The 17,216-nt window shown below is 48.8% G+C and overlaps 1 pseudogene across 1 annotated transcript in view; it reads right to left on the bottom strand.

The window, feature by feature from the left end:
* The window catches only part of LOC144364822 (E3 ubiquitin-protein ligase RNF213-like), a 74,087-nt pseudogene extending 58,660 nt beyond the window's left edge, over window positions 1-15,427 (bottom strand). Inside the window, exons 1-6 of the transcript XR_013429440.1 lie at window positions 15,297-15,427; window positions 12,416-12,699; window positions 11,563-11,859; window positions 5,497-5,552; window positions 4,016-4,169; window positions 1,788-1,949 (exon numbers count right to left, since the gene is read on the bottom strand). The product of XR_013429440.1 is annotated as an E3 ubiquitin-protein ligase RNF213-like (transcript). The remainder of the gene's footprint in view (window positions 1-1,787; window positions 1,950-4,015; window positions 4,170-5,496; window positions 5,553-11,562; window positions 11,860-12,415; window positions 12,700-15,296) is intronic.
* Window positions 15,428-17,216: the final 1,789 nt, after the last annotated feature.

The following is a 17,216-nucleotide window of genomic DNA, read 5'->3' as shown; positions in this document are numbered from 1 at the left end:
TAGACTTACAAAAATTCTTCAGAGGTAGCCCAGATAATTTCTATGTTCTCTTGACCCTGTTTCTGCCATCATAAACGTGACTACCACTCAGTTGTCAAAAGTTAAAAGTTAGCAACAGCAGATCACCATGGCAACCCCAGACTTCACACGGAGTCCTCTTGCCATCCCAGGAGGAGTCTGGATCACCGCATGAGTTTAACTCTATCCCTGTGATGGGCCTGCAGCCTCAGCACTTCCTGAAATTCCAGCACAAGAAGTTCTTGGCCCACCTGTGCATCCCCCACTGACCCATGGAGGAGGCTGTTCTTCCAGGAACAGAATTGTGTGGTGGGAATGGGAGTTAGAAGGCATGATTGGGCCATGTGGGGTTGTGCACACCTGTATTCCCTGCTACTCACGAAGCTGAGGTAGAAGGGTCGCAAGTTCCAGACCATCCTGGGAAACTTAGCAAGACCCTGCCTCAAAATAAAAAATAAAAAGGGCTGGGGATGTAGCTCAGTGGTAAAGTGCTCCTCGGTCAGCCCCCAGTACAAAAAAAAAAAAAAAAAAGGCATAATGGGATGTGGGTGTGCTCAGGTCCCAGGGCGTCATTATTTCCGTAAGTGCTCATGGTCCCAGGGTGCCTTTGCCACAGGACTCTTGATGGACTGAGCGGGCAACTATCTAAATCATGAGTTCCTACTGCTATTTCTAGCTCCTTCTATACCACAGAGCTCTTCTCCCTCTTACTCCCTAACTCCCTTATCCTGACTTCCAACAATACCAACAGCATATTCATCTCCTCAGACCTTGGTAAATTTATTTGAAAAACAGGAATAACCACAGCAACCACCTCAGAGTAGATGTTTAATAAATTTCATGTTTTTATCATTACTACTGCACTTAGAATCATTCTTTCTTGTCAGTGGCTGCTCAGCTACTCATCACTCATGCTTAATACCTGGGGATTATACTACTTAGAATCCTGGAATAATATTTAATAATCCAATTGAGTTTTCCTGGGATTTCAGTCTGTTGGTATCAAACTTCACAAAGCAGTTGGGAGAGGATTTTTTTTGTCCTTGATTGAAATAAAAAACCCTCTGGCCCTTTGGCTACCCTAGTCCATACAGTTGGGGTACCCCTGCCTCATATCACAATAAATCTTGCCACCAACTCTGTGTGAAGACCACAAGCAGGTTCCAGAGTCTCCCTGGAAGACTGTGGCTCAAGGGGGACAGTCTTCCACTTCCAGGACAGGGAAAAGGCAGCCAGGCTGGACAGCAAGCCTGGGGTGGGCAGGACCTCCCACTTTACCTCCTCCCCCTGTAGCCTTCTAGGGACTCAGGCTCCTGGATCCCACCGGCTCTCAGCTGTCTTCTCCAGCACTGGGGTGACTATTATGGAATCCTCCTCATGTCCCAGGTTTTGGAGGAGGAGTCCGTCTTGTCAAATGACTTCACTCAGCTGCCAGCTAAAGGTGCTTCCTGTCATTTTGGTCTTCTGTTTCCAGTTCCACACAGCTGGCTTGCAGCCTCAGACCTGAAGCAGAGCCTGATGGTCCTCCTGGCAACCCCTGCCTCAGTGTGACTGCACCCCATCACAAACTACCAGAGTCAATGACTCCCTTCTGGGCAAAGGGCAATGTTCCTTCCTCAGAGAAGAGACCAGGGCCCAAGGTAAGGTTCAGGATGAGCCCAGGCCTCCAGACCAAGGCATTGTTGGTCCGGTGCTTGGTGACAGGACACAACTGTGTGACTCCCCACTCTGCTGCCCTTGGAGGCTCTGCAGCCTCAGGCAAAGCTCACCTGGATCTCCTCGGGGTATGTGAACAGGACAGTTGAACCCTTCCGGAGCATGCTCTTTGCTAACACTGTGCGCAGCCAGGATGTCGTGGTGGCCAGGACACTCTGGAAGACGTCTTCCAGTGAGCCCTTCCTGGCTGCGGCTCCCGAGTCCTCTGCCACATCCTGTGGGCACATGAGAGAAGGTTTACCAGCACTACTCTGCTGCCCCCCACACCTGAGCCACCTCCTAGCTCCATGCTTGTTGGAAGCCCACCTGACACAAGCACTGTCGTTTCCCCAGTACCCTGGGCTCCCATGAAAGGGGCAACATGGGAGAGGAGGGGAGAAGGTACGGGTGTTACAGGTCCCTGAGTAGACTCTGCCTCACCAAGAGCCTCCACCAGCGGAGGCACACACAATAGCCCTGTGCTTTCTCCAGATTGGGTGAGAAGAATGCACCCATGAGCAGAGAGCTTCCAGAGAACCCTGAACCAGTAGGTCATGCAAACTCCCAGCCCTTAATCCTTGGGAATATGAAGCAGCCACTCTCCTGGCCAGGAGGCCAGACCAGTTCTCTCCCCATAAGTACTCTGTGGGGACAGCCACTGTCTCTCTCTTCCCCACCTCTATCACCATACCCACAGAACCACTCCCTTTCAGGGGCTCAAGGCCTCTGGTGACCCAAGCCTTCCTCAGCCCCTCTCTCTTTGCACTCCAGAGGTGCCAGGGAGCACACACAGCTACAGATCAGGCCCCACTTTAGAGAGGCCTCTCCTAAGCCCCTGAGGGCTGCACAAAACCTGGATCTGCCACCTCCTACCTTCCAGGACAATCTGAATGCCTCATCAGGACACGTATGTCCCTTGTATTGGGCCTCAGGCATTCCACCAACTCCAAGAATGGCTCTGGCCACACACTGACCCATCCAGGTGTCATCCAGGCTGGGCAGAGGTGGTCAATAAATGAATTGCACCGACAACCCTGAGGCTGAACAAGCAGCAGGGCCCTGAACTGTGCTCTGACCCTCACAGCAGCCACCCAGATGACTACCTGACAGGAGGCTCCCACATGCCCAGGCATGATTTTGCTTTGGTCAGTTTTAGCACAGCAAAAATTTTGTTTTTGCAGCACAGGTAGAATATTTGTAACCACAGATCTGGGACCCCACCAACAATGAGGACACTTCCTTCTGCAGAAAAGTGAACCCTAAATAATTGACAAACTTTTGAAGCACCATTTATTGGGATCTGGCACCAACCTGTGATGGAAGAAATAGTACCACTCAGGAGAAAGCAGACATCTTATCAATAAAATACATTCTTAGTACCTGTAATACTAGCAGCTCAGAAGGCCAAGGCAAGAGGATCAAAACCTCAAACCCAACCTCAGAAACTTTGCAAGGCCCTAAGCAACTCAGCAAGACCCTGATTCTAAATAAAATACCAAAGAAGGCTGGGGATGTGGCTCAGTGGTTAAGCACTGCTGGGTTCAACCCCAGTACTGAAAAAAGAAATTCTTAAAGTGTGTCTGTGGTATATTAAGGCAGAAAGGCTGAAAGGAATCAGGTGAAAATGTAGACTTGACCATCTCCATCCCTGACGTCACAGGTCTGAGGTGATGTGCAAAAAGGTTTTGAAAAAATGAGTCACCCACAGATGCCATTCTCCATCACCCACAGTGGAAGCTCAGGACCCACAGTAGAGAAGCTGCACAGCAACTCAAAGCTCCTGATGCAGCAGCAGGGAGGGATGCTGCCCTGAGACACGGGTGAGAGAACAGAGTGTGAAGGCCAGGGGCAGCCGAGCTCCAGTGGCAGGAATCAGAGTGAGGTTCCCTCTGGGTATGAAGGCGAGGGTGACTGCACGCTGAGGGGCACAGGGGCCTGAGCAGGGCAGCAGGACATGGACTCTGCTGCCATGGTGTGTCGCTACATGAAGTGAAGAGTCTGGTGGGGAAGACAAGGCACAGACATGTGTTTTTTGGGGGGTAAAGAGGCTCTAGTTTTCTGTGAATAATCGAATCAAGGAAAAAGGAGGGGTCATCTTCTTGGCGAGGCCAGGGGCGAAGTGTGTAGTCTGCATACAGTGGAACCCAGCAGGTAGGAAATGCCAAATGAATACCTGACAGTTGACTAGACCACTCTGTCTAATCAAGCCATCCCAGAACTCCCTTAGTTCCCTTCCAAATCGGGCTGCGTGGAATCCCAGATCTCTCCTGGGCATGACATTTGGTCCATAAATCCCACTCACCTCCAGAGATCTAAGTCCAATGACTCTGCAAATGATCTCAGCAGACAAGGCGGGGATCTCGTAAAACCTCAGGCTTTTGGTGATCCTGCTGACAGCTTCATGGAGCTTCAGGCACACAGTCAAGTAGGACTCAAACGAGGTTTTCTCAACAATCCTACCCACCAGGAGTTCAGAGAGATCATTTAAGTCATTGGGAAATGAGAAAACAATACCAATTATCAATTACCAGTCCCTTCCCTTTAAAAGACCTACAAGTATGCCTGTACTCACAGCTTCTCAGGAGCCTGAGGCAGGAGGATGGCCAAGTTCAAGGTCAGCCTCAGCAAATTACAAGACCTTATCTCAAAATAAGAAATAAAAAGGGCTGGGGGTATGGCTCAGTGGTAGAGAGCCTCTGGGTTCAATCCCCAGTACTGCAAATAAATTATTTACTTAAAATAAATGACCTACAAGAAGGCATTTACTTGTTCTCCCCCAGACTATCATTACAATAGGTCTTAAAGCTGTGACTAAGATAAAAATGGAACACACAGTTCCTTTGTCTTAGCTCAGCAGTTGGAACTCTATCAAAAGCAAGATAAAATATTTGCAAATACATTCCCTTATTCAAAAAACCTCAAGGGATGTATATTTATAATCATTAAAATATGATATATACTTGGAGAAAAATTCAGAGGGACATGAGAGGGAGGGAGGGAGGGTGCTAGAAGAACAATGTGCACTGAGCACAGAATTTCTTCCACCTGGCATGACCAGGTTTCACATTTACTGACTGACAGCCTGGTGATATGAGAAAGGACCCTGCAAAGTCACAGGGGCTTGCCACACAGGGGGACCCTGTGCTATGCCCCATGTCCAGACACACCAGGGGCTTGGAGTGGGGAGCACCAGCAGTGTTGAAAGGCTCCAGGAACACACAGGTCCCTGGTGCACATTCATGTTCTGTTTCCCATGCTGTTCCTCCAGGTGTCAAAGGTCACTCCAGGTGTGGGAGTAAATGATTCTGCAAGGCTACCTTTGATTTTTGTTTTATATTGGCCCAACTTACAAAAAACATAGAACTAAATGTTTAAAAAATGCAGGACACATACATTTGTACTGTGACAATGATCATTTAAAAATAAGTGACTACACAAAGGTCAAAAGGTCGGATGGGAATGAAGCAAAATCTCAGCACCCAAGAGCTGTTATTTGCTTTTTTGTTTGTTTGTTTGTTTGGTACTGGGGACTGAACCCAGGCCTTGCACATGCTAGGCAAGTGCTCATCCCCTGAACTACATCCACAACCCTGTTGATTTCCTTTAAGAAAAAGAAAACGAGGAGGAGGAAGAGAAGGAGGAGGAGAAAACATGGATGGCTGGATTGGCAACTTCAGAAGACACTGTGGCACTTGCTCATGTACCACCCTCCCAATTTGACAGCAGGTGGCCCACACCATATAGGAGCCCACGCGAAGGGGCTGTACCAGCTGCTCTACTTACACATCCTGATAGATGTCCATGAGGTGCATCAGCATTTTGAAAACATTCTCAACATGCTAGGGCAGGAAAGAGAAAGAGAAATATGAAAGGTCCAACTAGGAAACAGCTGTCTGTGCCAAGAAGGGAAAAAGGCACAGGGACTCATCCTGTTCTTCCTGTATACAAGCCTTGAAGGGCTCAAGGACCAAACTTCATTTTCAACCAGTGAAATGCACACTGTAAATTTATGCCATTTTTCTTTTTTTTTTTTTTGGAAGCAGGTATCAAACCCAGGGCTTTGCATCTGCAAGGCAAGTGCTTTGCCATGAGCTACATCTCAGTGCTTATCTCATTTTCTTTACCCCAAAAAGAAAGACAGTAAGCATAAAATGTGTGACATCCAGAGTGCCTTCTAATACTCATATCTAACAAATGGCTACTGTTCTATTGTGCTCTATTTACTAAACAAGAATCAACTTTGGAAAGTCAAACTTTCACCCTAAGAAATAGGGATTTCTTATTTCAATAATTTTCTTATTATTTCTCGGCACTTCCACCAATCTGCCCTTCAGGACAGAAGACCCACATGCACTCAATGTTCAGTTGTAACCTGCTTTTGCTAAGAAAGGACCTGACACCCTACCCCCAAAAACAAACCTCCAAGAGATCTTCTGAGATCTTAGAGATCTTCTGAAGCTGTTGTAGCCTGTAGTGAGTCCCTAGGAAAGAGTCCAGGACCCTAGCAGGCATGAGACTCAAGTATTCATTGGAGTTTTCCATATAGGGAGCCAGGCTTTCCAGAGGCAGCAAACTGAACCAGGATTGAAAGAGATACTCATCCATACTCAGCAACTGCTTCTTCCTCTCCATGAAGTTAACAAACTGGTTCCTGAATGAAGAAACCTGGACAGAGACCAGGGCAGCAGTGAGAGCACTGAACAGACTAAAGACAAGGAAAAGCAAAGCTGGGAAGGTCCAGAAAGCTCAGATTTTAATGATGATATCAATGCATCATCATGTGGAAACAGACATACAGAGTGAATCAGATGAAAACTGAACAGAATAGCCAAGTGTATGGCACATCTGTGATCCCAGCAACTCAGGAGGCTGAGACAGGGGGATTGAAAGTTCAAGGCCAGCCTGAGCAAATCAGTGAGGCCCTGTCTCAGAATAAAAAATAAAAAAGGGCTATGGATGTGGCTCAGTAGTTAAGCACCCCTGGTTTCAATCCCTGGCACAAATAAATAAATAAATTTAAAAATAACAAAAATAAATAAAATTTAAAAAACAAATAAATTTTAAAAATCATTTCTATTTAGCTTTCATTTCAAAAGGTTCCTAAAATAGAGAAGAGATGAGAACAATTGAGCTTATCGCCTTCAACCCTAAAGATGGCACCAGGCTCCCAGTGGACGGAGAGGGCAAGGGGACAGGACACTCCACACATGGCAGTTATCAGTGTGTGGAAATGAGTGCAAAGGCTGCTTTCATGTTTAATTCAGATTTATTTTTAGTTTTAAGTTTTATACTTCTCTCTTAAATTGGATTTAAATTATTTTTTTGTGGTGTTGAGGTGGCAACCTAGGGCCTCGCCCTTGCTAGTAGGCCTCTGCCACTGAGTACAGCCCAGCCCCCTACAATTTTTCTTATGTAGGTTGTGCTTTCCATATTTTCTCTGAAAAACCTTTCCTCACTTCAAGATGAGGTTATTTAGAAGCAGCATGCCATTAACACATAGGCATGTAAGGATCTTCCAGAGAGCCATCTGCTCAGCTGTGGTTAGGAACCTGCACCCTAACCACAGCTGAGTACTGAGTGGTTACCATCTTAGGGTACTGAGAGTGGTCCAGCTCAGAATGCAGCCTGTCTTGCTCCATGTTCCACAGGCACACCTGAGAAGGCCATGTGTCCTGTCATGCAGGGCACTAAAGCCCCTGGGTGACACCTGGGTCTGGTTTCTCTGCAGCTTTCTCCTCAGTGTCTGTACCATATTCATTCTCTAGCCATTTGCTCCACCAGTCCCTGAAAAGGAGGCACAGAACTCCACAGAGGTACAGATCTGCCTGTTCCTCCTCTCAGACTCTTGATTGGGGACTGGATTTTATTCTCCACCTATTCTTCTGTAACTCCCGCTCTGACTTTTTTAGTTTTTGTGGTGCTGGGGTTGGAACCCAGGGCCTCAGCCAGCTTTTTAAATTGGTGGAATGCATATTGTTTAGTATTTCAGTTTATCATTTATTTAGCTTGGAGTTTTGCATCTCTGAGTCCCCTTTAGCCTCTTGAAGTGCAGTTCTAAGTGGGGAAAGTGGTGTTCAAGCCCTTCCCTTGCCCACCCTGGGGCCCTGGCAATACCTGGAGACACATGTGCCTTTAAGAACTGGGGAGGGGGCAAGACCAGCAGCACCTTCCAGGTGGGAGCCAGGCACACTGCTTGACACCCTACAGTGCACAGGATGGCCTCCACCACACAGAATGGCCTCGTCCCAAAAATACAACAGTGCTAAAAGTCAAGAAATCATGCCTAGAATTACGTTAGACAGTGGATTTTTAAAATTAATTGTTATCATGATTTTATTTATTTATTTATTTATTTATTTATTTATTTTAGTAATGGGGAGTGAACCCACGTGAACTCAACCACTGAGCCTCATCCATGGCCCTTTTTTAAATCTTATTTTGAGATTTTAAAGTTGCTCAGGCTGGCCTTGAACTTATGATACTCCTGACTTGGCCTCCCAAGTCTCTGGGATTTCAGGCATGTACCACCACACCTGGCTTAAAAGTTAGGTTTTTTTTAATTGTAGTAAACATAATCTAAATTTTAGCATTTCAACCATTTTCCAGTATTTGCAATGTGTCAATGACATCACATTTTCACACAACCAAACTCTAGAACTTTTTTCATCTTGCAAAACTGAAACTCTATCCTCATTAAAGACTAACTCCCCATCCCTGGCCCCTGGCAAGCCACACTACTCTGAGTGTGAGGATGCTAGGGACTTCATGGGTGGAATCACATGGTAATTGTCCTTTTGTGGTCTGCTTTTGTTCATTAGCTCAATGTCCTCAGCACAGGTCTGCACTGCAGCATGTGACTGAACCTGTCTCCATGTGAAGGCTAAGCACTCTGTATGAGTGCCACCTCTCCCTTCTCCATTCACCCTTCCACAGTCCCTTGGATTCACTGAGTCTTTTCTCCAGCTGCCTTGGAGAAAGTCTTTCTTTTGTGCCCAGCAGCCATGACTGTGCCGGATGTGAATGGCCTACCCCTGTCCTCCCTGGAGTCTTTAGGTAATGGGGAGTCTTAGGCAGCACTCTCTGTTCTGGGAAACCCAGCACAATCTTTCCATCTTTCCTCTGGCCTCTTTCTCCTCTTTCTCCTCTTTTCTCACCTGGTTTTCACCCACAGACCTCAGAAGTTCTGTTCTACTTTTCTCCCCTCTGCTCCTTCTCTGTGTGAGCATGATATTTCTACTGCCCAGTCCCCAGTCCTCTGGTTCTTGGCCCCTTCCCCGCTGCTGTCTCCAGGTGGCTGCTGAGCCATCAAGAAGAGTCTCCTTCTGCCCTCCAGGTGTCATCTGTGGCCTTCCGACTTGGCAATTTTCTTAATACCCATGGTTTCCAATGCTCTTCTGAAATTTCCCAACTGTTCAGAACATGTTCCAATTTTTCTGAAGGTACTTTACTAAATTCCTCATGTTTGGGGCTATCTGTGGGTTTCATCCCCCTATTTCCTCCCTGGCCATGCAGCATTAGGGAGAGGAGCCAGGGCTTTGCTGTAGCTTAGTGAGACTCAGATCATGAAAATTTTCAATCCTTTGACAGAAGGGCCACAGTACCCCTGGCAGAAGCCAGAATCTGAGGGTCCACAGAAACTGGCTCCTATCTCCTGCTTCAGCCTTCAGCAAGCTCTGTGCATCCACATCTCAGGAACAGTGACTTTTCCAATTTTCAGTCCCTCTCCCCACTGGATGGCCACTGTCTTGTACACACTGCAGGGCCCAGTGAGCCCATGGTCATTGTCTCTGTACTCTTGCCCACCAAGACTTCCACACTCCAGGAGGCCTGAGCCTCCCACCTACAGGATAGCACACCATTCTCACAATTAGAGAGCAGAGAGTGTGGAAGTCCTCTGCTTCTCCTAGCCAGTTCTCTGGCCTAAGAATTATGGCCAGCAAAAAGAGGATCTTGCTCCAGCCCTGCAAAAATGCAATCACCACCCCTCACCTCAGGTAAAAGGCAAGGTCAGAGGCAAGATCATGAACTAAGGTTTGCAGTACTGGGGGCTGTGTCCTGGGATACACAGAGGTGCTAAGTGTCTGTCACACAAATGAGTAAACACACATTAATACAGTCATAAGAGAAAGACTGCCCAGCACAGTAGCCACACCGGTGATCCCAGAGCTCCAGAGACAGGAAGATCATGAGTTCAGGCCAGGCCAGGCAACTTAGCAAGACTGGTCTCAAAAGTTGAAAATTTAAGAAAGGACTGGGGATGTAGCTCAGTGGCAAAGTGCTAAAGAATCATTATTCCAAGAGGCGCTTATATAAATGCAGCTTTACAACTTACTCATTTAGCCATTTTTCCTGAAACTGAGAGAAGGAGATTCCCTTAAGGGCAGCCCAGATGTCCTCAGGCTGGCTCACAAAGTCCTTTCTTGGAGGAACCAGTTGCATACAGTAGTGCAGGACAGGGAGGATGCCCAGCCAGTCGACGACTCTTGCGTCTATGCACCTTTGGCACAGGTTGACCAAGTACTCTTGCCATCTGGAAGGGAACCAAGACCTAATGTGACCTGTGGTTGGCTGTGTCCGACCTGCCCTGTGGTCCAATGTCTCAGGAGGGCAACCAGCAGAAGTAGCAAGTGGCGCACCTGAACCGAGTTCCAGATCAGGAGACATAGGGTGGCAAGGGGGACAAATTCCCTAGACCCCATCCCAGTGCACCAGAATGTCATGAATCCCAACAAACTCCCATGGGTGTCGTTTCCACCTACACAAGAGCTGAGGTATTGAGGTCCTTGGTTTCCAGCCAAGAATTCACACAGGGCCTAGGGTTTAAACCAGGCAGTCTGGCAAAGGTGAACCTAAACACAAAGCAAACTTTTTTCTTTGTTTTGAACTGGGAATTGAACCCAGGGACACACTACTACTAAGCTATATTTCCAGCCTTTTTTATTTTGAGACATGGTCTTCTTTAGTTTCTGAGACTGGTCCCAAACTTGCAATCCTCCTGACTCAGCCTCCTGAGTAACTGGGATTACAGGCATGTGCCACTGTGCCCAGCTACAAAGCCACTTTTTAAAAGGAACAACTCATGGTGTGTGTCTCACAGGCACAGAAATAGATGCTTCTTCCTTCTCTCACACCCTCACACAGCTGTTTGTAGATTTCCTAACCAATGTCTCTCTTTCATAGAGGCCACAGCAACTGCCTGGGTCTTTAAAACTTAGGAAATCAACAGGTACTAAGAGCTCAGGAAAGGCTGCCTGATTTTACCCAAGCTCAAACCAAACAGAAGCAGAGGAGACCCTGATTGTCTGAGCATAGCAGCTCAGAAGAGGTCTCTTCAACCACATAAAAGGCTGTGGTTGACCCAGCAGGGGCAGTATGCTTCCAGAGCTACCAACACAGGTGGGACAGCAGGAACAGCAACCCTGTGGTTTCTGCAGCATTCCTAGGTGACACCTGCAGGCAGGCCTGGGCCCCAGTGCTAAGGCATGCTGAGCATGAAGAGGAAGGTCCTCCCAGGATCACTTCTGTCATGTATTTTATATTCATTTATTTTTTCCAGTTGCCCGGGCTGGCTGTAAGCTCTTGGGTTCAAGCAACCCTCCTGCCTCAAGCTCCCAAGTATCTGGGATGACAGTGTTGCCATGGTGCCTGGCTCTGTGAAGTTTTTTGAAGTCAGGGTATTTGGGAGAACACAGAATTTAACAACACTAGCAATGAAACAATGCCAGGAAAATGACAGGAGCAAATGGTGACATGACTGTGGTTTTATTTTTCCCAGTGTGTGCACAGCCTTTCTCTAACAAGCACTTAGCTCTGTAATCAGATAAAAATCATGATAAATGCCTATGAAACCTCTGACCAAAAAAACAAAAACAAAAACATGGGATACCTCTCAGATGTGCCCAGGATGTGGTGGAGTTCACTGTGTAGGACATCTGAAGAGCAGGTGCTGGGGCAGAGGATGGAGCACAGTGAGGTCAGGTCACCCTCTGATAAGCAAAGTTTGGTATCTTCCACCAGGAAAAGGAAGACAAAGCCTATCCTTATTCTGCTCCTTACAGGCCAGCCTTCAGGCAGGGCATCCCCACTTCTTCCTTCCAGAACCGGTTTAATCTGCTTTTTCAAACACTCCCATAGGTGTTTTCTCACCTGATGCAGGGGAAAAAAGATGCACCATGGAGTGCATGCCCTGGAGGCTGAAGGATTCTTGGGCAGGGGATCAAGGCCCTGAGGAAGGGGAGCTCTGGGGAGGGTCCCACCTCCCTCTTCTCCCCAACTCCCAGGCACGCTGAGGTTCTGGAACAGCAGAAGCACAGGGATGCTCAGTCCCAAACCCTGCAGTGAGGTGGGTCTGGGAGACCCCTGGATGCTCCTGAGAGCTCAACTCAGAGAGAGCGCCATCTCTGTCTCCAAGCCACAGTGTGGCTGAAGGGGCAATGATGGGCTCCACCCTTTCTTTCAACTCTGCCTAGGCCTTGAAAGAACTCAAGATCAGTGCTGGGAGTGAGGCTCAGAAGTGCAATCAGAAGGAGGGACATGGGGGCAGGGGATTCCCAAGAGGTGGAGCAGGAAAAGAAGGAAAGGAAAGGTCCTCCTGCCCCCTCGGCACCTGCCCCAGTCAGTCACGGGGTCTCATTACCGGTAGTAGTCAGGGGACCCTGCCCACCCACACCAGAGCTGCTGGTAACCAGGGGAAGCCTGATACCTCTTCCTCTTCGAGGCCCAGGCTGTGCCAGGGCTGTGCTTTCCCTTCGTAAATCATAGGCACTTGGACAACATGATAAAACTGCCGGAACTGGGTGAAGAATTTCTGCAGGTTGACGAGGTTCCAGGTCTGAAGGTGGCTGAAGACGCGGCCCAGCATGATCTTCGCTGCTATCTTCTTCCCCTTCACCACCTCCTTCTTCATATTATTAGTGAAGAAGTTCTGAAATTTCTGGAATGTCCCAGGAGGCTTTGTGCAAATTATATCATCATATTGATGCCAGTCTATGGGTGATAGCAAGAAAAATGTCACACTTAAGATCTCAAAACCCACCAGCCCAAGGCACCATCCCAGAAGACAAACACAGGGGTGTAGCTGGGCACAGTGGTACATGTCTGTAATGCTAGTATCTAAGGAGGCTAAGGCAGGAGGATCACAGGTTAGAGGTCAACCTCAGCCACTTAGGGAGGCCCTGACTAAAAAATAAACAGACAGGAAACTGGGGAGCACAGTCAGAGGATGAAAGAATGGAAGGAAAACAAGAGGATTCTGGTAAATTGAGGCAATCAGAACTCACTCCATCAGCTACCATGGCCATGCCCGTAGAGACAGAAATCCCAGACAACCCACAGTGATGAGCTTAAAACCAAGTCTCTGCTTAGTCATGCAGTTCAGAAAGCCTGGTAAAAGCTTTAAACATGACCACACGCAGGTTAAACATTTATTCCAAAACTGCATCTCTCATTAGCAAGTGAGTCCTGTTCTGGTAAATGACTTCAGAGTACCTACTGGGAACAGAAACACTCACTCCAAAGAGGACAGTGCAGATTACCCAGCAGACACAGAGATACTAGCAGGTGCCCACTACAAGGCAAGCACTGAATTCAAGTCTGCTCTAAAATCCAGCTTGCAAGAGACACAATTATAGACCTAGAAAATCCAGTGACGTCAACTGTAAAATATTAGAAGACAAAAGTGGTTAGCCAAGCACCATGATGCCTGGCTGTACTCCAGGAAATTTAGGAGGCTGAAGTGGGAGGATCAAAATTTTGAGGGCAGCTGGGTAATTTAGCAAAACCTGACTCAAAATTTAAAAGAGCTAGGGATCCAGCTCAGGGGTAGAGGATTTATCCAGCATGCATGAGGCCCCAGCATTGTCAAAAAAAAAGTAAGAAATAAAAAGAAAAGAAAGAGAAGAAAAAAGACAGAAAACTTATAAAGTGGTCAGAGGTAGCTGAGCACCATGGTACATTCCTGTAATCCCGGTGACTCTAGAGGCTAAGGCAAAGGATTGCAAGGTCAAGGCCAACCTTAGCAACTTCAGAGGCCCTAAGCTAATTAAAAAATAAAAAGAGCTGGGGACATGGCTCAGTGGTAAAGTGCCCCTGGGTTTAATCCCTACTACCAAAAAAAAAAAAAGTCCTATGTGTAGAAAGACACACACAAATAGCAGTGAAATATTAAGACAGGTGCTGAGCAGGACTCCTGAGGCCCAAAGCAGGCACTGTGCACACTACTGTCCCATTGGTTGGTCCGGCCACCCCAGCTCTACCCTGTCCCTGCCAGGTGACAGTTGGCCAGGGTTCATATGCTGATTCAGGCATGGCCTCCTCTGGAGCTTCTCCTGACCCTACTCCAGCCCCTCACTTTGTGGGACTTGTCAGAGCAGAAATTCCATCTTTGCTTGTGGAATTATCTGATGAAGTCCAGTCTCCCCTAAAAGCTGAAGTCCTCGGAATACACTATTGTTATTAAATATTAAGTACATAGCCAGGAGGCATGGTGCACATATAGCCTCTCAAGAGGATGAGGCAGGAGGACCTCTGGAGCCCAGGTGCTTGAGGTCAGCCCAAAAAACATATATTTTTTTTAACTCCTAGGCCCTGGGGGGAGCTGAGGACAGGGGTTGGTGCCCAGGCAGGCCAGGACAGCCAGTAGCTATAGAAAAGGTCACATACAAAGAGCTGCCAGAGGGCCTGAAGTGGTGCAGAAGGTTCTTTCAAAGGATTCAGCAAGTCAAATGTGGAAGCCAACCAAATGCCACCAACAAAATGTGACAAATAGCAGAGAACCACAAGGAAGCTCTCGACACCCTGTCCTGCTTCCAGTCACCACCTAGCTGCCGCCAGAAAGGGCCAACCAGCAGCTCCCTGTTCCCTGCTTTGTCCCAGAGTCTGCCTGGGACCTGGGGCCCACTCTTCCTACTGCCCAAGTCCTTCCTCTGGCTTGTCCTCTCTCCTTCCTATTTCCTCTCTCGCATAATTTAAACCACAGCAGGGGCAGCGCACAGCAGAGGACCCATGCAGACCAGGCAGTCTACTCCACACAGCAGCATACAAGCCAGGACACAGGTGTCACAGGAAAGGCCCTTTACCTCTGGAGCACAGGAGGGAGGACTTGACATACAGGCAGCGGTTCACGTGCTCGCCTGCCTTCTGTGGCTGCTCGTAGATGTACTCATACTCCACGGTGCAGTTGGAACCTTGGCCACAGTGAAGGACGTACTTGTAAGGGATGGCTCTATCCAGGCTCTGCCTGGGAATGACAATGCTGCCTTTGATGAGGGACCCGTGCTCATGTAAGTCCCTGCAAATCAACAGACACTGGCCAGTTATCTGGAAGTCTTACATCAGAAGATTTAGGTCTCAAACACTGGGAACATAGACCCAAAATTATAACAGACACTGACCAAGACAGCATGTCTAGAACAGGGCAGGGCTTTGTTTCCAGTTAGAACAGAAAAAAGAGCCATAGTGAAGCGAAACGAAGACTTGCATGCTGGGAATATCAAACACACGCTCATCCAGGGAGCAGGGTCACCCTGGGAACTCACTGATCAACTCTAACACACACTCAGAGGGTTGGGGGCCGTGGGACTCACTCAACATAGTACATCTTGCAAGCGTCTCTCCACTCGGGCTGTCTGAGCTCTTCTCCTCCCCTGATGAACACCGTGTAGAGCTCGGGGTCGAAGGTGACATGCTGGGGGATGATGGCATGGAAGTGCACAGTGATCCCCTCCTTGAGCTTCAGCCAGCTGGAAGAGAGAAGGAAGCACTGTGGTCACCAACTGCTCCTGGCCCAGCCCACCTCCTCTTTCTCTACTGGTATCACCCCTGGATGCTGCCCATCACAAGTGGCCAAGAAGTGGAGAGTAGGGTGTGAGTCCCTGGCCTAGCCAGCCCGCCTCCCCTGACACCCCTGGACTGAACTCATCCCAGCGGCCCTCAACAGGCACAGATGGCCTCCCTGTGCCTTGGGCCTGGGCTGGCGACTTGGTACCTTGTGGGGACAGCCCATGTGCTGGCCTTCTGGTTCTTCTGCTTCTTCTCCTTTGTCATAGCAGCTGTGTAATATTTGTCACTCCCTTCTGGCTTCCTCAGGTCTTTGGGTTCTGAGCTGTGTTCACCTGTTTTTTCTCCAGGAGCAGCCAACCCATCCTTGGTCTCACCCTCCTGAAAAGAGCAACCAAGCCCCAGCCTGAAAGGCTACCTCTAAGCCAAGCATCTCACAGCATCCCAGGTGGACTGTCCAGTCCTTCCAGTCCACTCCCATGGCCTCTGAGGACCCTTCCCCAACCTTGCCTGGCCCCTTCTCCCTCTCTCACTCCTGGGCACACTAGTTCTTTCCACTGCACCTGTGCTGCTGACATGAAGAGCTCACTTTGGCCTGGGCAAGTCCAACCTGATTTGACGTGGCTATGCCCATCAACACCACAGCAGGGAGCTGTTGGCACACCCATGGCCCTGGAGGAAGGTCCACACCAGGCACCTTGTTTCCAAACTCACCAGGGCCCAGCCCAACCCACATGTGAAATAGTGTGCGACCATGGTACTCAGGAACAGCCATAGCCCTTTGTGAGTGACAGCATCCCTCTACAGGGATGAAGCGGCCCTGCTTTCCTCATGTTCACAGCACCTTCATTACATGAGCGAGCTTCTCTACTGGTATTGTAGTGAACCTGGAACACACCCAACCAATGCCCTGGAAAGTGAACCCCCAAAAGCAGACACCAAGCTGCCCGCCACACCACTAGTGTCTCAAGAACAGCCTGCTGATGGGCACAGACCCAACTTCGATGCCACTTGCTTGGTGAGAAGAACCCTGGGTGGCTTGTGGATGTCAATAGAGAGACTTTCACAAGAAATAAAATCTGGGAGTCAGGGTGGGCAGGCAGGATGTGCAGCACAGAACAGAAAGACGGTGCCTCCCCCCAAAATGACCTGCCACAAGGCCCAAAACCTGAGTGGGTGCTGCCACCTCACAAATGGCCCAGCTCAGCCCCTTCAGCAGAAGCATGAGGGCAACCAGCTGATCCAGGGCTAGTGGGAGGCTCTGCAGCCAGGCACACAGACTACCTCCTCAGTGACACCTGTGATTTGATGGTTTTTATTGCAGCCATCCTAATGTATGTGGAGGAGGTCTTGCATTGCCCAGGAGGAAGCCTGGGAGCAGGCACCACACTCTGGGTGTCTGTGAGCTGGAACTGAGCCAGGGAGTCCCCTCTCCCCTGCCGCCCTGTGCTCCTGAATACTGGCAAGGAGCTCCCTCCCACAGCTCTCCCTGGGCTCCAGTGGGAGTCCCTGACCATAGAATAATTCCTCTATGTCTAATGCCTCCCAGAGGCTGATCGGGCCTCACTTCCAAGGAAGAGCACCTGAAAGCACCTGCCAACCAACAAGCACCCACACATGGGTCTTGCGGCACAGTGGAGGAGCACCCAGCCCTGTACATCAACACAGAGACCCTGAGGAGAGTGGGACCCACACCTTGCCGGCCACAGCTCCTGAGACACATGCGT

The sequence above is a fragment of the Ictidomys tridecemlineatus genome, chromosome 13 (assembly GCF_052094955.1).
Source record: "Ictidomys tridecemlineatus isolate mIctTri1 chromosome 13, mIctTri1.hap1, whole genome shotgun sequence".
NCBI lineage: Eukaryota > Metazoa > Chordata > Mammalia > Rodentia > Sciuridae > Ictidomys > Ictidomys tridecemlineatus.
Note: the sequence above shows the minus strand (reverse complement) of the source record. Positions and strands in the feature narration are given on the sequence as shown.